Raw genomic sequence first — 22,005 nt, forward strand, 5'->3', positions numbered from 1 at the left:
ATCTGCTACAGATCCCATACCGCTGAGCAATATTCAAGCAGTGGGCAAACAAGTGTACTGTAACCTACTTCCTTTGGTTTCGGATTGCACTTCCTTAGGATTCTTCCAATGAATCGCAGTCTGGCATCTGCTTTACCGACAATTAATTTTATATGGTCATTCCATTTTAAATCACTCCTAATGCCTATTACTGCCAGATAATTTATGGAATTAACTGCTTCCAGTTGGAGACCTGCTATATTGTAGCTAAATGATAAAGGATCTTTCTTTCCATGTATTTGCAGCACATTACACTTGTCTACATTGAGATTCAATTGCCATTCCCTGCGCCATGCGTCAATTCGTTGCAGATCCTCCTGCATTTCAGTACAATTTTCCATTGTTACAACCTCTCGATATAGTAAAGCATCATCCGCAAAAAGCCTCAGTGAACTTCCGATGTTATCCACAAGGTCATTTATGTATATTGTGAATAGCAACGGTCCTACGACATTCCCCTGCGGCACACCTGAAATCACTCTTACTTCAGAAGACTTACCCCCATTGAGAAAGACATGCTGCATTCAGTTATCTAGGAACTCTTCAATCCAATCACACAATTGGTCTGATAGTCCATATGCTCTTACTTTGTTCATTAAACGACTGTGGGGAACTGTATCGAATGCCTTGTGGAAGTCAAGAAACACGGCTTCTACCTGGGAAACCGTGTCTATGGCCCTCTGAGTCTCGTGGACGAATAGCCTGAGCTGGGTTTCACACGATCGTCTTTTTCGAAACCCATGCTGTTTCCTACAGAGTAAATTTCTAGTTTCCAGAAAAGTCATTATACTCGAACTGTAAGATGGCAAGAACTATGCCCCTTACATGAAGTCATTAAAGATCACCTAACTCACGTTGAGCGAACAGTAGGGCTGAACAAAAATGACTGACAGGGCACAATGCATCTTGTAGAGGGTATAGTATGGGAGTATTGGAATAATTAATGTCGGGTGATGGTTTTAAAGTAATTCACACAACATGAAAACTTTGTGAAAACGCGTCGATTTACTGGAGGCTAGTTTACCCCAGGGAAGAATTGACCGTGGCCGCCGGGGGAGCGGCTAATGGAATCGACAATAGGCAGCTTAGGGTGGCTCAAGCTCTGAGAAAGCGGTAACAGGGCACGGCCTCCAGCCGTCTTAACATGAGTGACAGTGAGTGGGTGGTTGACCCCAACCCCATGCTGGTGTACCGGGAAGCAGACGGAGAACTTGTATGCCTGTTAATAAATGTCCATCGTCCCGTTTTCAGTGAAACATGCGAGAAAGCCGTGCAAAGCTACAGTGGAGCGGTCAACAGAGGTCAAAATATGCGTGTTCGTGACTATAGTAACTTCACGCTGAATTCACACGCCCGCAGAGTCTGAAGTAAATCAGGTGAAGAGCGACAGAATGAAATACACCGACCTCCGATGGGAACGTAGGACCAAGGAATTTGAAGTACTCTCCTGCGAGTCAGAATTCCGGAAAACTTGGTGTTTGTGCAGACGCTAACCTTGATGGGTGGAGCTAAATAGCAGAAGTTGAGAGGAAGGGAAATTTTGTGGGAATTTGTTCACTTCCCAGAGCAGGCATTGGTCGGCTGGGAAGCGACGCATAATTAACGTGACTTGCGCTGCAATTGGCGTAAGTGATTTTGCTGGAGGGGAAACCGAGGTGAAGAGCGGACTGGGAAAAGTCTCCCTTGTGGTCTTCCGTTCCCAGCTTGCCTAGAGTGCGGACGTGGCGTTATTTACTCAGATTGCCTGAGAAAGAGTGAGCATCTCTGCAGTTTAGGACAGCAAATGGAACGATTGAGCTTGGAGATAGGTTCAGCTATGTACTGAGCAAGACAGCTAGGAGTGAATAGACGAGCGCAGCCTTGCAGCACCACGAGGTCGGCCAACGTCCACACAACGACGACGCTCCGCCACGCTGTATTCGGTGATATTGCGCCCACTCCGGCCACTGATTAATTTGTTGGATCACGTCGGTGAAGTTTCCACAAGCGTTTCATGGGCCGTGTATTATAGAATTCTTCTCACACTTCGCATTACACCTGGGTCAGTCGATAGGAATTACTTTTGATTTATCGCGCTTTACTCCACGCAAACGCAATTTATTACCACTGCCTGATAGGAGAGTCTTGTAATGTGATGACTTAAGGTCGGGAGTGAAAATAAATTTGTGCTAATCGACTGCATCTGTTTTCAATCAAGTAGTTGAAATCCCAAGTCACTTTCTTAATTAATTTTATGTTCAACATTTGCATCTGGTGTTCAATAGCTGAATATCACATCAATGTGCGCCCCTTTTTAATTAAAAGTGATCAATCCTGAGTCAATTAATGTCAACACTGCCACCGCAGTTAAATCAGGAGTCACAGGGCCTTATTACTTTTTTTTGCGTTATCCGACATTGCGGCAGTTTTGCACTCTCTGTTGATCTGTTAATCAATTAGCTGGGGCGAACACACGCCAAAACCAGATGAGTGATGGGTGGGGTGTTACAGAACATAATACGTGTTCCAAAATTCTACAACTGATCGACGTTACAGATATAGGTCTATAGTTCTGCACATCTGTTCGACGTCCCTTCTTGAAAACGGGGATGACCTGTGCCTTTTTCCAATCCTTTGGAACGCTACGCTCTTCTAGAGACCTACGGTACACCGCTGCTAGAAGGGGACAAGTTCCTTCTCGTACTCTGTGTAAAATCGAACTGGTATCCCATCAGGTCCAGCGGCCTTTTCTCTTTTGAGCGATTTTAATTGTTTCTCTATCCCTCTGTCGTCTATTTCGATATCTACCATTTTGTCATCTGTGCGACAATCTAGAGAGCGAACTCCAGTGCTGTCTTCTTCTGTGAAACAGCTTTGGAAAATGACATTTAGTATTTCGGCCTTTAATCTGTCATCCTCTGTTTCAGTACCATTTTGGTTACAGAGTGTCTGGACATTTTGTTTCGATGTTTTGATCCACCTACCGCTTTGACATAAGACCAAAATTTCTTAGGATTTTATGCCAAGTCGGTACATAGAGCTTTACTTTCGAATTCATTGAACGCCTCTCGCATAGCCCTACTCACACTACATTTAGCTTCGCGTAATTTTTGTTTGTCTGCAAGGCTTTGGCTATGCTTATGTTTGCTGTGAAGTTCCCTTTGCTTCCGCAGCAGTTTTCTAACTCGGTTGTTGTGCCACGGTGGCTCTTTTCCATCTCTTATGACCTTGCTTGGCACATACTCATCTAATGCATACTGTACGATGGTTTTGAACTTTGTACACTGATCCTCAGCATTATCTGTACTTGAGACAAAACTTTTGTCTTGAGCTGTCAAGTCCTTGCGATTCGTCACGTGGTCTTAGCGCACACAGAAGAGAAGGCTGCAGACACTTATCAAAGTAGCACAGGAAAATAATTTTGACAACTTTACAACAAAGACTAAAGTGATGACGTTCAGAGAATATGAGCCAGTCAGTGCCAATACAGCTAACAACAACAAAACAATACAGCAGGTCAACAAGTTCTTAAATCTGGCAGTGAGCTACAGCGTTAACTATACGTATATCACATCATGACAACACTTCAAAGCTTTTGTTTCAGATTTGTGTAGAACATTCACGTGGACCTTTCGGAATGACAGAGAGGAGACACTTAAAATTTCACAAACTAATGGTAGTCCCAGCATTGTTTTGTGGAAGTGATACTGGGCAGATACTAAAAGCTGCGAGAGACCAAAAGAATAGACAATACAGAAATTAGATGCCTTAAATGCGTAATGGACTGTATGTTACTGGATAGGAACAAAACTGAAGACATTAGAAGACACCTGAAGAGATTTAACCTCGATGAAGAAATAATAAATACGAAAGGAAATGGAAGGAACATGTGCCAATAACTGTCAGAATACTGAAGATATTGCTCAACAGCCGTGCCAAAACATGCAAGAAGCAAAGTTGAATTAACGAAGAAGTAATGGCTGGACAAATAAGAGGGTTGTTCAAAAAAGTAATGCCCCACATTTATTTTTCTCAGAACATATTTATTGTTAAGAGTTAAAATTTGGTGACAATATACACTCCTGGAAATTGAAATAAGAACACCGTGAATTCATTGTCCCAGGAAGGGGAAACTTTATTGACACATTCCTGGGGTCAGATACATCACATGATCACACTGACAGAACCACAGGCACATAGACACAGGCAACAGAGCATGCACAATGTCGGCACTAGTACAGTGTATATCCACCTTTCGCAGCAATGCAGGCTGCTATTCTCCCATGGAGACGATCGTAGAGATGCTGGATGTAGTCCTGTGGAACGGCTTGCCATGCCATTTCCACCTGGCGCCTCAGTTGGACCAGCGTTCGTGCTGGACGTGCAGATCGCGTGAGACGACGCTTCATCCAGTCCCAAACATGCTCAATGGGGGACAGATCCGGAGATCTTGCTGGCCAGGGTAGTTGACCTACACCTTCTAGAGCACGTTGGGTGGCACGGGATACATGCGGACGTGCATTGTCCTGTTGGAACAGCAAGTTCCCTTGCCGGTCTAGGAATGGTAGAACGATGGGTTCGATGACAGTTTGGATGTACCGTGCACTATTCAGTGTCCCCTCGACGATCACCAGTGGTGTACGGCCAGTGTAGGAGATCGCTCCCCACACCATGATGCCGGGTGTTGGCCCTGTGTGCCTCGGTCGTATGCAGTCCTGATTGTGGCGCTCACCTGCACGGCGCCAAACACGCATACGACCATCATTGGCACCAAGGCAGAAGCGACTCTCATCGCTGGAGACGACACGTCTCCATTCGTCCCTCCATTCACGCCTGTCGCGACACCACTGGAGGCGGGCTGCACGATGTTGGGGCGTGAGCGGAAGACGACCTAACGGTGTGCGGGACCGTAGCCCAGCTTCATGGAGACGGTTGCGAATGGTCCTCGCCGATACCCCAGGAGCAACAGTGTCCCTAATTTGCTGGGAAGTGGCGGTGCGGTCCCCTACGGCACTGCGTAGGATCCTACGGTCTTGGCGTGCATCCGTGCGTCGCTGCGGTCCCGTCCCTGGTCGACGGGCACGTGCACCTTCCGCCGACCACTGGCGACAACATCGATGTACTGTGGAGACCTCACGCCCCACGTGTTGAGCAATTCGGCGGTACGTCCACCCGGCCTCCCGCATGCCCACTATACGCCCTCGCTCAAAGTCCGTCAACTGCACATACGGTTCACGTCCACGCTGTCGCGGCATGCTACCAGTGTTAAAGACTGCGATGGAGCTCCGTATGCCACGGCAAACTGGCTGACACTGACGGCGGCGGTGCACAATTGCTGCGCAGCTAGCGCCATTCGACGGCCAACACCGCGGTTCCTGGTGTGTCCGCTGTGCCGTGCGTGTGATCATTGCTTGTACAGCCCTCTCGCAGTGTCCGGAGCAAGTACGGTGGGTCTGACACACCGGTGTCAATGTGTTCTTTTTTCCATTTCCAGGAGTGTACATCAACATGTCTTGTCCATGTCCTAACTTTCTACGTAGTCTTATCACGTTCTACGGCCATACGCCAACGTTGTGGAAGAGCATGTATTCCCTGCTAGTAAAAGCTCTTGTCCTGTAAGCGTAGCCATGGTTTTACTGCATGAATGACACCCTCGCCATATTCAAAGTGTGTTTCCCGTAGAGAATCTTTACGCTCCAACCGTTCAGATGAAATGGCCTTTCTTTGAATCTTGTGGTCCGCTGTGAGCATTCGTGGAACTCATCGCGAGCACCTCTTTGAATATTCGAGAGTCTCGATCACTGCAGACGCACTTCCAATGCTGACCGACAACTGTAGAGGTAATTGTCGAGTTGTGATGTGCAGATTGGCACGAGTAATGACATCCGCGCGATTCAGCATGTCTGGAGCAGTGGCTCTGGCAGGACGTCCCGATCGTGGCTGATCATGGCGCTCTGTTACGGCATTTCCTGAGGCTGTAACTTTCTTTACCCATCGCCCAACTGTACTGCTATCAACTGCAGCATCGCTACACACTGCACACAAACGTTTATGGATGTTCACTACTGTTTGTAACGTGAATCGCATGTAAACGCCATTTTGACGCTGTACTAAGGCTCTGCCATCTGCCAGAACGGTTCGAAACTCTATCGGCGCACGGAACAAACATCAAAAGCACCAACAAGGACGTTTGTCTTTATATAATAATGGCTTTTTAAAAAACTGTGGGACATTACTTATTGAAGGAGGAGGAGGAGATTAGAGTTTAACGTCCCGTCAACAACGAGGTCATTATAGACGGAGCACAAGCTCGGGTTAGGGAAGGATGGGGAAGGAAATCGGCCGTGCCCTTTCAAAGGAACCATCCCGGCATTTGCCTGAAGTGATATAGGGAAATCACGGAAAACCCAAATAGGATGGCCGGACGCGGGATTGAACCACCGTCCTTCCGAATGCGAGTCCAGTGTGCTAACCACTGCGCCACCTCGCTCGGTATTATTTATTGAAAGGCCCTCGTACTTTTTAGGACAGAACATACCAAGAACGATCATGATGATTCTCCGTATCTGTTCTGCACATGCACAGGGTTCATAGTCGAAGGGGTCGTCAAAAGAAAATGCTAACCAACAATGCTGTATTTTCGAATGTACCACATGCTGGAAACGAGTTTTTTCGAGTGTGCCGCTGGAAACAGCAGCCTTTGAATTTAATGAAACATATAATAATGAACATCTCAAAACACGTTGTTGTGGGTTAGTACTTTCTTGCGCCGATCCCTTCAGTTGCGGAGAACGATATAACTGTGAGTCCACACAACTCGCTCTCATTCGAAAATACGTCATTGACGCCCCAGGCACACACTTCGCTTGGTCGAGCTGAACGAGATTTAAATCTTTTGCAAAATGTATCAATCATTATTAAATCGCTTACTGCGAAACTAGCTGTCAAATTATGTAGTTCAGGTATGATCCGATTACAGAGCCCGGAAACGGAGGCGATTATTTCAGTATTTATATCTGGATCCTTAGTATAAAATTAGAAAGATACAACGACGAGCTCAGTTCAGTTCAAAAATAAAACACTCATTAAAACTGAAAATAATCAGCAGCCAACTTTTCATCGACAAAGAGAGAGCAACACTTCTGTTCACTAGCCAGACCTGACATCTAATAAACAAAGCGGAGGAATTACGACATCAGGGCTATTAAAGAGGGGCCGCCAGAAAAGTGGGCGCTCGCGGTAAAATGGTGCGGTCATCCGTCATTACGCAGTGTAAGGCTAAGGACAAACTATGAACTGCCTTGGGAGGCATGATCATGTGTTAGGTTCGCCGTAGCTTACAAGCATACATATACTGACGTGACAAAAGTCAAGAGATACCTCCTAATACCGTGTCGGATCTCCTTTTGCCCTGGGTATCCAGCAACTCGACGTGGTGTGGGCTCAGCATGTTCGTTGGAAATCCCATGCAGAAATATTAAGCTGTGCTGCCTCTGTAGTCGTCCACAATTGCAAAAGTCTTGCCAGTGCAGGATTTTGTGCGCGAACTGATTCTTGATGATGTCCCACATATAAACGATGGGATTCATGTCGAGTGATCTGGGTGGTCAAATCATTCGCTCCAATTGTCCAGAATGTTCTCCGAACCAACCGTGAACGATTGTGGCCCGTTAATATGGCGCATTGTCATCCACAATAATTCAATTGTAATGGTCTCCAAGTAGCCGAACATAACCATTTCCAGTCAGTGATCGTTCAGTTAGACCAGAGGATCCAGTTCATTCCGTGAAAAGACAGTCCACATGATAATGAAACCACCCTCAGCATACACAGGCATTATTGACAACTTGAATCCATGGCTTCGGGGATCTGCGCCACAGTCGCTCTTACCAACTGAAACCGGGACCCATCCGACCAGGTCACGTTTTCCCTCGTCTAGGATACAACCGATATGGTCACGAGCACGGGAGAGACACTGCAGGCGATGTTGTGCGGTAAACAAAGGCACTCGCTTTGGTCGTCAGGTGTCATAGCCCTTCACGCCAGATTTCATCGTACTGTGATGAGGGATACATTCGTCGTACGTTCCACACTGATTTCTGCGGTTGTTTCACGCAGTGTTGCTTGTCTGTTAGCAGTGACAACTCTATGTAATCAGTGCCGCTCTAGGTCGTTAAGTGAAGGCCGTCGGCCAATGCACTGTCCGTGGTCAGATGTAACGCCTGAAATTTGGTATTCTTGACACACTCTTGACACTGTGGTTCTCGGGATATTGAATTCCCTAACGGTTTTCGAAATGGAGTGTCTCATGCGTCCAGCTCCAACTACCATTCCGAGTTCAAAGTCTATTAATTTCAGTCGTGCGGCCAAATTCACGTCGGAAACCTTTTCATGTGAATCACTTGAGTACAGTTAACAGCTACGCCAAGGTGTCCGCCTTGCATACACGATACTGCTGCCATCTGCATATGTTGCACATCTCTATTCCATGACTTTTGTCACCTCAGTGTACTTAAGGCGTATTCAAACTGCCTATTGGCTTCTGTCTCGGGTTCTTCGGCCGACGTTCATCTAATGATTTTTCTGACGTTTCGCCAGCAAGAGTGGCTGGAATTGTCAAAGCTTCGCCCTCCAATGTCGGTGGTGAACAGGAGCCGAGCTCGCGGCCGCAGACTATATATACCTGGCGCGCCGAAGTCCGAAGGCTTCTCCGCGGCCATTTCCGGTGCGGTTCTCCTCTTGTTACCTGCAACTGTCGTTCGCTGCAGCACGGGAAACCAGGATCCGTTTACCTTAAGGCTTTCCTCTTTCTTGTTGCAACTGTTCGCGTGTTTTTTGTATTTCTGCAGCTTCTCTGAACAAGCGTGTGTGATAGTGTTTCTCTACAGCCAGAACTTCCGTGTCGGCGAATTTTATTACGTGGTCGGTCTCATTCAGTGAGTCCTCTGCCACGGCCGATTTCTCCACCTGCCCCAGCCTGCAATGTCGCTTATGCTCTTTGATCCTGGTGTTAATCGATCGTGCAGTCATTCCGACATAAACTTTTCCGCATGTGTATGGTATATGGTATATTCCCGACATTGCAAGTGGGTCCCTTTTCTCCTTCGTCGATCTAAGACACTCTTTGATCTTCCTTCTCGGTATGAAAATCGTCTTTACGCCATGTTTGCACAATATACGGCCGATTCTGTCCGTTACTCTGGGAATGTATCGCAGAAAGGCCGTATCCAACATTTCTTTATCTGATTCGTTACTCCGCCGAGTGTTTGGCTCTGTTACACTTCTAATGTAATTTGTGGAGAACCCATTGCTCTTCAGAACATTTTCCAGGTGTTGCATTTCTCGTTTGAGGCGCTGCGGCTCACATATTCGTCCTGCTCTCGCTACGAGCGTACTAATCATGCCTCTTTTCTATCTCGGGTGGTGGTTTGATAGTTTGTGCAGGTATCGGTTCGTACGTGTCGGTATTCTATAAAAGCTGTGTCCCAGGTCTTCGCCGTCCCTTGTGACAAGCACATATAGAAATGGCAGCTTCTTGTCCTTTTCTACTCTGACAATGCCAGCCACTCGTGCTGGCGAAACGTCAGTAAAATCATTGGATGAACGTCGGCCGAAGATCCCGAGACAGAAGCCAGTAGGCAGTTTGTCAACAAGTGGCCACGAAAGCCTTAACAATTTTGTATTAAGGCGTAGTGCTTAAAGTGAAGAGTTGATCATTTTATACCGATGAAAAGCAGCATGATGGCCGGGTTAGGAACTTAAAAGCGAAGATCAGACATGCCAACATCAGTGTACAGCATGTCAGTCTATCTATTGTTAGAACTTACATACCCATACTTTGATAAGTAATTGCATGGTAAGTTTAATATTAAAATATTTTTCGTAGATATAAATTTCCATCTTTACAAGTGTCCAGCTACAATTACGTCGATGTCTGGGCTTACATACTTGTGCGAACAGCTTCATTTTCCCTACGTCGAGACGAAAACTGCCCATAGAGGCTCACTGAAAGACTTCAACTTAAAAGTTCGTCTTCCAGTCAGTTGTGCTCAGAAACATTCATGGTGTAGCGAAAACCAAAACGAGTAGTTTTCATTGACAACATGTTTCTTTACGTTTAACGTATGAATAAAATGGTAACTAAATACAAGTCCGAAACAACATTCCTCACAAGGCTGCTTCAGTCGTAAGAAATATGTTCCGTTCTTAGCTGCCCCATGTACTCAGCTTCAATAAATTAAAAAAATGGCTCTGACCACTGTGGGACTTAACATCTCAGGTCATCAGTCCCCTAGAACTTAGAACTACTTAAACCTAACTAATCTAAGGACATCAGACACATCCATACCCCAGGCAGGATTCGAACCTGCGACCGTAGCGGTCGCGCGGTTCCAGACAAAAATTAAAAGAAATGTAAGTTTCAATTCAGTGCCATTTCTCATTAATACAACAATCTTAGGAAATATATTTGCCACGAAAGACATTAATTAGCAACCGTGTAGCGATACAGCTCCGTAGAACCAACGTTAGCACCCATAGATTAGACTCGCTGACAAATTTATCGTGCGGAGCTACCATCTTCCGATTTCTCCTCCCCCCCCCCCCTTCCAAGTAATAGCAGTGAGGCGCCGAGGCGCCCAACTGGGCCTTCTGCGACGTGAGCGCGATGGAAAGAAGATAGATTAGGGCAGGTCTGTCGCTAGGATTTTTGCCGCTCTAGGCGAGAATTGAAAACTGACGCCCCTTCTTTTATACTACTGTCGGTCTCCCTGATTCCCCCGTGCCCCTCCCCCAGCACCAACATCCAACTTTACAACAGTGCAGATCTCCTTTTATACTTTTAAAGATTAAATTAAAGTGACCAGCCATCGTCATTGTCTGGGGACAGTCTTGAATTTTCATGCTTTGTCCTGAATTGCTTTAAAACTGAATGAGGACAAAAAATGCCCTTAGCTCCTTAGCTGCAGCCAGATGCTCTTCCACGGCAGTCTCTTCCTTCACGCTCACAATCACGACCGAAAAATTTCGGGGAGAGTGATCACTCTGCAAGTGGCAATTCACTATTACGAAAATTAGCGAACATATTTACAACTTTCGCAAATAAAAACACAGACCGCCACTTCCGAGGCACTACAAGGAAAAACAGCAACACGGACGCGACTCGGTTGCGTGTGGTTCCCAGACGAACGGGCCAGAGCAGAGGCTTCATTCATCCCACGTTTGGTCTACGGCCAAGATATGTCACTAGACCTTAAAGGACCCCCTAAACGATCAAACTTTTGTCAAACTTAACTATGGTTGCCAAATATTTGACCATGTACTGTGCAGTTTGACATGTTTGTCAAGCATAGATCGTGTTCGACGTCTTTGCGAGACATTTTGATTGACAGATAGTTTGACAAGATGGCGGACGTTGTTTGTGTCGACGTTACGCCGTATATGTTAGTGAAAAATTATTTTATTACAATTTAACTCACTGCACCGTGAGGTTCCACTACTATTAAAATTATGGTCAAATATCAAAAAAACAAAATAGCACCGACCGTCACCAAAATGGTTGAGATGCCACATCTAGCACAGCCATTACGTATGAAGAGGTTATGAACAAAATCGATATTTTACGCATACAGTGACATAAAAGCGAAGTGGAATGAAATGAAAGAAATCGAGGTCTGAGGTCCTTCCACGGACGCTCTAGGCTACATGTTCCCACGTTGCGGTCACGACCTGTCATTAGAGGACCAAGTAGAAGAGACTAAATTTACACGAACGTGTCTCATCTTTTTCAATGTGTGGGTGAGGTAATGCTAAACAACTTAATAAGAGTTTCCCTACCTATCCGCAGAAAGTTGATGCAATCATGAGGTTCTGAGTGATACATTTCCATAGAAAGGTTTCCAGTTGTATGCAGGGTGGTCCATTGATCGCGACTGGGCCAAATATCGCACGAAATAAGAATCAAACGAAAAAACTACTAGCTTGAAGGGGGAAGCCAGACGGCGCTATGGTTGGCCCGCCAGATGGCGCTGCCATAGGTCAAACGCATATCAACTGCGTTGTTTTTTTTAACAGAACCCCCATTTTTATTGCATATTAGTGTAGTACGTAAAGAAATATGAATGTTTTAGTTGGACCACTTTTTTCGCTTTGTGATAGATGGCGCTGTAATAGTCACAAACATATGGCTCACAATTTTAAACGAACAGTTGGTAACGGTAGGTGTTTTAAATAAAAATACAGAACCTAGGTACATCTGAACATTTTATTTCGGTTGTTCCAATGTGATATCTGTACCTTTCTGAACTTATCAGTTCTGAGAACGCATGCTGTTACAGCGTGATTACCTGTAAATACCACATTAATGCAATAAATGCTCAAAATGATGTCCGTCAACCTCAATGCATTTGACAATACGTGTAACGACATTCCTCTCAACAGCGAATAGTTCGCCATCCGTAATGTTCGCTCATGCATTGACAATGCGCTGACGCATGTTGTCAGGCTTTGTCGGTGGATCACAATAGCAAATATCCTTCAACTTTCGCCACAGAAAGAAATCAGGGGACGTCAGATACGATGAACGTGCGGGCCATGGTATGGTGCTTCGACGACCAATCCACCTGTCATGAAATATGCTGTTCAGCACCGCTTCAACCGCACGCGAGCTATGTGCCCGACATCCATTGCCATTCTGTCATGCAGTGGAACATCTTGTAGTAACATCGGTAGAACATTAGGTAGGAAATCAGCATACATTGCACCATTTAGATTGCGATCGATAAAATTGGGGCCAGTTATCCTTCCTCCCATAACGCCGCACCATACTTAAACCCGCCAAGGTCGCTAATGTTCCACTTGTCGCAGCTATCATGGATTTTCCGTTGCCCAATAATGCATATTATGCCGGTTTACGTTAGCGCTGTTGGTGAATGACGCTTCGTCGCTAAATGGAGCGCGTGCAAAAAATCTGTCATTGTCCCGTAATTTCTCTTGTGCCCAGTGGCAGAACTGTACACGACGTTCAAAGACGTCGCCATGCAATTCCTGGTGCATAGGAATACGAGGTGCAATCGATGTTGATGTAGCATTCTCAACACCGACATTTTTGAGATTCCCGATTTTCGCGCAGTTTGTCTGCTACCGATGTGCGGATTAACCGCGACAGCAGCTAAAACACCTACTTGGGCATCATCATTTGTTGCAGGTCGTGGTTGACGTTTTACATGTGGCTGAACACTTCCTGTTTCCTTAAATAACGTAACTATCCGGCGAACGGTCCGGACACTTGGATGATGTCGTCCACTATACCGAGCAGCATACGTAGCACACACCCGTTGGGCATTTCGATCACAATAGCCACACATCAACACGATCTCGACCTTTTCCGCAATTGGTAAACGGTCCATTTTAACACGGGTAATGTATCATGAAGCAAATACCGTCCGCACTGGCGGAATGTTACGTGATACCACGTACTTGTACGTCTGTGACTATTACAGCGTCATCTGTCACAAAGCGAAAAAAGTGGTCCAACTAAAACATTCATATTTGTTTACGTACTATACGAATATGTAATAAAAATGGGGGTTCCTATTTAAAAAACGCTGTTGATATCCGTTTGACCTATGGCAGCGCCACCTAGCGGGCCAACCATAGCGCCATCTGGTTTCCCCCTTCGAGTTTCGTTCTTTGTAGTTTTTTCGTTTGACGCTTATTTCATGAGATATTTGGCCCGGTCACTATCAATAGACCACCCTGTATAGCTGCCTTTCTACTGGCACGTCACTGGCGATATGCAAAGGTAATTACAAACCCGCTAATTACCAGCACATTTAAGGTGCAGTCACCCTGCAATATTGCTGTGGTTTGTTCTGATAGACACCTCCTAACGACACGTCATAAGAGGATAATGGGCCACGATGTCCAGTGATGTGAGAACTACCTGGGCTGAACGGGTAGCACAGTGATTAAGAAAGAAACTTATGACTTGTGATGCTTTAGCGCCTATAAGAGTTTCATTCACGCTGCAATAACGGCTAAATACCTATCACATAGGAACTGTTTGAGCAATGCAGTCAGGCAGCAACGGCAGAGTAATTTTGGCTTACGTGGCTGGGGCACAGTTCGATTGCACATCCCTCCACTTTTTATGCTCGTTTTCTTCACGCTGTGCCAGCAGAAGAGCCAACACCGTTTACTAGTTGAGGCCGAAATGCACGCGCTTTAGCTCACGCAGGCTGGCGTGAGGAGGGAAGGACTATACTGACATGAGGTCTGGAACATGACAAGGAATTAGAATTCAGAAAGCGGACGGAATTAGTTTGATACTTAACTTTAATCCATTAATGATGAACGTCGCTCTTGACGGTACATGATTCACAATATTATCTGTTCAGAATACATTCATAGTAACTGAATATGGTGCCTTGCTAGGTCGTAGCAAATGACATAGCTGAAGGCTATGCTAAACTGTCGTCTCTGCAAATGAGAGCGTATGTAGAAAGTGAACCATCGCTAGCAAAGTCGGCTGTACAACTGGGGTGAGTGCTAGGGAGTGTCTCTAGACTACACCTGCCGTGTGGCGGCGCTCGGTCTGCAATCACTGATAGTGGCGACACGCGGGTCCGACGTATACTAACGGACCGCGGCCGATTTAAAGGCTACCACCTAGCAAGTGTGGTGTCTGGCGGTGACACCACAATCACACATCGCTCCAGACCTTAGTCGGCAGAAATCGATCAAAGTATTGATCCATCAAGCACTCGTCTACCTTAGAGATCCTATAACACAGGGTGTTTCAAAAAGAACTACCTGATTTCAGGACTTCATATTTATTGATAAAAACATGCCCAAACATGCCATAGGCTGCAGAATACAAAATCTTAAACTTTGCATAATGTACCAGCTTTTACAGAAGTTACCTGGTGGCTGTCATTCTTCACTTCACCTATGTCGCGAGGTAAAAGGGAAGTGAACACACTTTCCTTCACGTATCTCCGCAACAAATAATCACATGGATTCATGTCTGACGATCTTGGAGGCCAAGAATGCAGGGCAGTGTCTTTGGATCCCATGAGCGGTTCTAGGCGCTTCAGTTTGGAACCCCGCGACCGCTACGGTCGCAGGTTCGAATCCTGCCTCGGGCATGGATGTGTGTGGTGTCCTTAGGTTAGTTAGGTTTAAGTAGTTCTAAGTTCTGGACTGATGACCTAAGATGTTAAGTCCTATAGTGCTCAGAGCCATTTTTTAGATCTCTTCACATGCTGCAGAACTGCCTTTTTCCATTACTTCAGGAGGATTCTGATGACTTCATTTTCCAAAAGGATGGAGCTCCACCACACTGATAAAACAATATTCGTCAGTTCCCCAATGACACTCTGTCTGGATAGGGTGCGAGGGATCCAGTCCTCCAAGGTCGCCAGCCAAAAACACATGCGATTTTTTCTAGTGGGGATATGCGAAGGACAGTGCGTTCGTCTCCCCTTCAGCTCAAAACATAGAAGAAGTGAAGAACAGAATAACAGCCGCCAGGCAGCTTCTGTAAAAGCAGATACATTGTGTAAAAATTTAGCTATCGTCTAAATGTTTATCCTGCTGCTCTGAACACATTGAGTGTAGCTAAAACTTAGATCACGTAACTAATGAGGAGGTACTGAATCGAATTGGGGAGAAGAGGAATTTGTGGCACAATTTGACTACCAGAAAGGATCGGTTGGTAGGACATGTTCTGAGGCATCAAGAGATCACCAATTTAGTATTGAAGGCAGCGTGGAGGGTAAAAATCGTAGAGGGAGACCAAGATATGAATACACTAAGCAGATTCAGAAGGATGTAGGTTGCCGTAATTACTTGGAGATGAAGAAGCTTGCACAGGATAAAGTAGCATGGAGAGCTACATCAAACCAATATCTGGACTGAAAACTACAACAACAACAGCTAAAACTTCAAGATTTTGTTAGTATTTTGCGACCTGTGGCATGTTTGTAGTATGTCTTTATCAATAAATATGGTGTCGTGAAATCTGGTCGTCCTTTTTGAAACACCTTGTGCTATAGCGAAGTAGCAGCAACAGCTCCGCTATTGAACGAAGAGCGAGCTGTGCAGGTGGCAGCTGGAAGCCGAGCTGACTGTTGCCACATAAATCGCATTGGTGGTTGACGTCTGATCGTTAGTAGTCGTTTCTTTGTGATGCTACTTGGACAAAATGAGAGTGTGACCACAGCATGCGTTTACGGTCGCGATGCGAAGGAAAAGGATACTGCTCGTAGGCACGAGGGGTAGGAGAGCGCTTAATTCTTAAACCATCTTTTTTATTTTTTACACGGTCTGTTTTTGCACTCCCTCTGTGCCGGGGCCTTTGGTGGGTGCCAACCTCACGAAGCCCTCGGCACTGCCCTGACCGCAAGACACTAAATGGCTTCTCTGTAGCACCAGAGCGTGAATTTTGGCGAGGAGCGCTGCAGACACTTAAAAGCACTTACATAAGCCGTGAGCTTGCTTCCCGGCGGTAGGAAACTTTGGAGCTGTCCTTTAGGAATGCCCTTCCTTCTCATCCCATCCATTAAGTCTTCCCTGACCTTGAGTTCTGGGCCATTTCTCTGAACTCTCCTCATTTCCTAAATCCCACCAGTCCTTTCCCTTCACCTCTATTTCTTCCCCGCCAACCCTTCTGGTGGAAGATGGAGCTAGTGGCTCTCAAAGATTGCAGATTTAAATACCTTTATATGTGTGTTCTTCTGCTGCCACTTTCTCATTAGATTTTTTTATCTATCCAATAAGAGACTATGATTTCATTAATTATTTTTGTAGATCAAAACACAAAGGTGCAGTTGTTGCTATATAAAAGAAGTAAATCGACAGTCTGCAAGATATCGAATACTGTAAATGTTTAAACCTTCCAGTATGCATCGAAACAGATATTGGAATAACTGGCATAACGAATGAAGAACTAAAAATTTTCTGTGAATAAAGGTCTCCAAATGGTAATATTACAACATTTTTAAAAAAACTAGCAAAATTATTACTGAAATTTAAAATGATGGATATAGTTTTGATGTTTATTGATAGCCATTCATCATGTTTACCATGCAGCTGGCTTCATCAATTGCACTTGGGCTTTATAGTTAAATATATATAGTCTTTAACACATTTACAAATTAATGATACTCATTACATAATTCATATTCTAGCATATCTCATTACATATCTACACAGCCATATACGAATAAATACACCATCTCTTCCATCATATATCTCCATCATTAATTTCACTTTCACATTATGTTTACGATATTTCTACATTTTACATGGATTAAAAAGTATATTCTAATATACATGTGATTTGAATAAGTACACATTATGACAATCTTATTTACTAGCAATTTGAGTTTTTTCTTTCATCATACATGTCCTTCGGGTCACTTTGAAGGTATTCTTCCACTGGATAAATACCAGATTTTTAACCCATACCTCTCATACCGTATTAAATATTCTTAGAGTGAGGATTTTTACTGATTGGGGCAGTTTATTACATATATTCAGACTTAGGTATTTGTAGCTTTTATGTGTAGTGACAGCCTTCAATATGGTGTGTCTAGCATGCAATATGCTACTGTGCATATGTATATTCGTTCTCAGAATATTTTCTTTTACATTATTAAGCAATTATACATGTAAAGAATTGCGACTGTCATTACATGAGATGGCTGAAGTGTTTCTTAGAGAATTCTCTAGTATCCAACCATTGAATACATCGGTTAACTTTTTTTCTGTCATCTGAAAACGAAATTTGTACTTAGTGGATTTCCCCATAACAGTATTTCAGTAATAGGTCTTCTGACTGGTTTGATGTGGCCTGCCACAAATTCGTTTCCTGTGCCAACATTGTAGTCTCAGAGAAGCACTTGCAATCTATTTTCTCAGTTATTTACGGGACATAATCCAATATCTGTCTTCCTCCACAGTTTTTGCCCTCTGTAGCTGCCTCTAGTACCATACAGTTTATTTCCTTATGTCTTAACAGAAGTCCAGTCATTCTGTCCCTTCTTCTTCTCAGTGTTTTTCATATGTTCCTTTTTTCACCAACTGTGTGGAGACTTCCTCATTCCTTATCTGCCCTGCCCACCTGATTTTCGACAGTCTTCTGTAACAAATGCACTGATTCTCTTCTTTCCTGGCTTACCCACAGTCCATATTTCATTACTATACAATGCTGTGCTCTAAACACACATTCTCAGAAATTTCTTCCTCAAATTAAGGCTTATATTTGTTGATAGTAGACTTCTCTTGGCCAGGAATGCCCTTTTTTCCAGTGTTAGTCTGCTTTTCATGTCCTCCTTGCTCTGTCCGTTATCGGTTATTTTGCTACCTCGGTAACAAAATTCCTTAACTTTGTTTACATGGTGATCTCCAATATCGATGTTTAGTTTCTTACTGCTCTCATTTCTACTACTCCTTGTTACTTTCGTCTTTGTTTGATTTACTCTCAATCGATATTCTGTACTAAATGGCTCTGAGCACTATGGGACTTAACATCTGAGGTCATCAGTCCCCTAGAACTTAGAACTACTTAAACCTAACTAACCTAAGGACATCACACACATCCATGCCCAAGGCAGGATTCGAACCTGCGACCATAGCAGTTGCACAGTTCCAGACTGAAGCGCCTAGAACCGCTCGGCCACAGCGGCTGGCTATATTCTGTACTGTTTCCATTCAATATATACTGTAATTCTTGTTCACTTCATATCCTTTCACTTTCAAGTTTAATCCAATTCCTGAACGTTTCTTCTATTTCTGTCATTCCTGCTTTGATGTATAACTGAGCAGTAGGGATGAAAGACCAGAAGTATTGGGACAAGGGCGGTATCACCCCCTTCCCATTGTTACCAGATGTATCCAAATTGGCGGCGATGACATCATCCAAGATGGTGGCATGTAGACTTGGCAACAGCGCATCATGTCATCCAAGATAGCTCCATGATGTCATTCAAGATGGCTGCTTTTGGTGGAAAGTTTGAATTTCAGCGGGAAAAAGGTCACCTCCACTAACCTAACCCCCTCCCCAGAAAAATAGCGGCGGGAAGTTCAAATAATAATGCACCACACCGTGGTTATCTCTACTAAGCTAAGAAAGTCGCAGGAAGATAGCTCACTTGGCCTACCTCCACTAACCTAAGTCACACGACCGCCATTTCTTCCTATGAACTGGCGCCAACTTTGAATTTTGGCGGTAAACAAAGGTCAATTCGTGTATCTCTACTACCCTAAGAAAATGGCGCCAAAGGAAGGTCACTTGGACTAGCCTCAACCACCTGACTACCACTTCCTTCTAGGAACTGGCGACAAGTTTAAATTTTGGCAGTAAAGAAAATGTCACTTGGGGTTTCGCTACCAACCTAAGAAAATTGTGGGAAACAAAACTCACCTCCACTAACCTAAGTCACCCGGCTGCCACCTTGTCCTAGAGGTCGGTGGGAATAGGACTCAGGCTGCACTAGGGTGATGGAGAGAGGAATACTTTATTTATTTTGGAGCAATTTATTTAGGGATGGAGTATATTTATCACAGTGATACAGAACACATTGTCTGACATGCCCCACACCATACAGACCTGCAAACTACTCCTACATAACTCATGTATAATGCTCTATACACACACTTGCTAATTGTAAGCTGTAAAAAATAACGCATTGCACAGCCTACAAACATGCAATACATTTACATCCAGAGAGCCAAACAACTCGTCAATTGTCAAAATAATAATCCATCTAAAAGACTCTGCAAACATGCTTGCTATTCATCAACTGTCAAAATCATGCACCAGTCTTTATTTAAACAATCAGAGGCAGCACCAACATCCAGTGTGTTCGCCATGTCTGCACTACAATTGACCTAGTACACAGCGCCACCACCAGAGGCCGCTGTCGTCCAAGATGGCGGCCATGACGTCAGATTATAACGCAAGTACAGTTATCCAAGATGACGTCAGACAGTGTCTTCACCACAATGTCTGGAGCTAGTACTCATTACCAACACCAGAGAGCGCTGTCGTCCGTTTTGTGACATAACCCGACATGGTGGGGGTAAATGGTGGGAAAACGATCCTGCCTGTACTGAACATGAGTTTTTATTTTGCAGGCAGTGTCTCCAACACAGGATCTAGACATCACCTGATCTAGTACAAAATACTGCCACCAGAGGGTGCAGTCATCAATCCTGTGACGTAATCCAAGATAGTGTGGGAAAATGGCGGCAAAACGACTCTGTCTGTGCTGGACATGAGTCATTGTTTTGCAGGCAGTCTCTCCACTATGAGATCTAGAGTCCAACAGACCTAGTACACGATACTGCCAAGAGAGGCTGCTGTCATCCCTCCTGTGACGTAATCCAAGATGGTAGGGGGAAAATGGCGCGAAAATGACTCAGCCTGTGCTGGGTTGCTGGGGAGAGTAAGTAAGGAGTGTACTCTATTTTCGAACATTTTATTTAGGTATAGAGTATATTTATCACACTGATACTAAACACACGCTGACATGCCTGTGGTTGGGGCACATGGCCCACAGATCTGTAAACTACTCCTAAATAATGCTCTCCAGACACGAAAACTGCTGAGCTGACTACCATCCCCGTCGATTTAGGGCGTGGTCTGCATGCCATCATCATCGTCAGCTGTGTGCTCCCCTCATTTCTGTCGTCCTCGTTCCTTGTCAGCTTGTGTGGGGTGCGTCAGGTGTCGTAGCTTCAACTCCCTCCTGCTCAGTTACGCCACCTTAACACACTAAGACAACTGATTTTAGTACATGGAAAGTGCTCATGTTTAACAATCAGTACCATACTTTTCTTTTTTTTTACATTTGCTTTGCGATAATGAACTTGTTTCATTACAAAAGGAATAATTTTACTTGTTTGTAACTCAACTTTAGGATCAATTAAAATAGAAATGTAACAGAACTTTTTTTTAATACATAAACATAAAAATGTACAAGACAACTTGCTTCACAGTCGTTCACACACACACACACACACAATCAAGGGATAGGGAATCAAGATTATCTGGACAGGATCCACTCACCATTTCTAACTACCAATTCCTACGACTAACACGGTGTTGGCCAACCTGACTACATATTTGCTATTTACTACTTTTTGTCTCTAATCTTGTTTTTTCTTCTGAATTCCCTATGTGGCAGACGTCCCTCTTATTGTGCCTGCGAACATGTATAAAACACAACAAACTTAGACATGTGTCAGTCTTACCAAGATTTTTGTTGGAAGTTTGTATAGCGTCCTTTATCGTGTGCTATTGCGACTCTTCTTCTCTCCTCTATTTTCTTCCCGTTTTCTCCTTTTGTCACGAATGGTTTTATAAGGCCTGTGAACATGTTTCGGATTAACAATGTCACAATGGCACAACACAAAAATAGCTCACTGTTCACACTCGCAGTTGTTACACTATCTTTGTATCAACAAGTATTTCTGGCGTATCAATGCTGCTGTTCACTCCTTAGATGATTACATCCGGTTCTTTTTAACATGCACTGGGTGCGCTAATTCACGCAACTGCGCATAGCTGTCCACCTTTTACGTATTCAGGGGCATACGAGACGCGTCGGTGCGTCCTCGTAACGATCTACGGGACGGGCCACCCTAAATATGTTCTCCAATGACGGAGATACAACTACCGGGAACTTTTCTGTGATTTACAGAGTTCCTAATCTATCTTTTTCTAGGGATACGCCCAGAAATACTTGTTTTCCATTCTTTAATCATGTGTTTTTACAAAATACTCTGGTGCACTTCATTTTCTCAACACCTAGAGGCGAGATATCATTATTAATAATAAAATCACAAAATATAGGCACATATAAACGAGACATTCTACCACTAAGATCAGTACACATACAAACAAACAAGACACTTTAGCAAAAATCCTTATTCTAAGCCTATATTTACTACGTCTGCGCTCTGGTCTAGTCATTCGTAATC

The sequence above is a fragment of the Schistocerca serialis genome, unplaced genomic scaffold (genome assembly GCF_023864345.2).
Source record: "Schistocerca serialis cubense isolate TAMUIC-IGC-003099 unplaced genomic scaffold, iqSchSeri2.2 HiC_scaffold_1261, whole genome shotgun sequence".
NCBI classification, from domain to species: Eukaryota; Metazoa; Arthropoda; class Insecta; order Orthoptera; family Acrididae; genus Schistocerca; species Schistocerca serialis.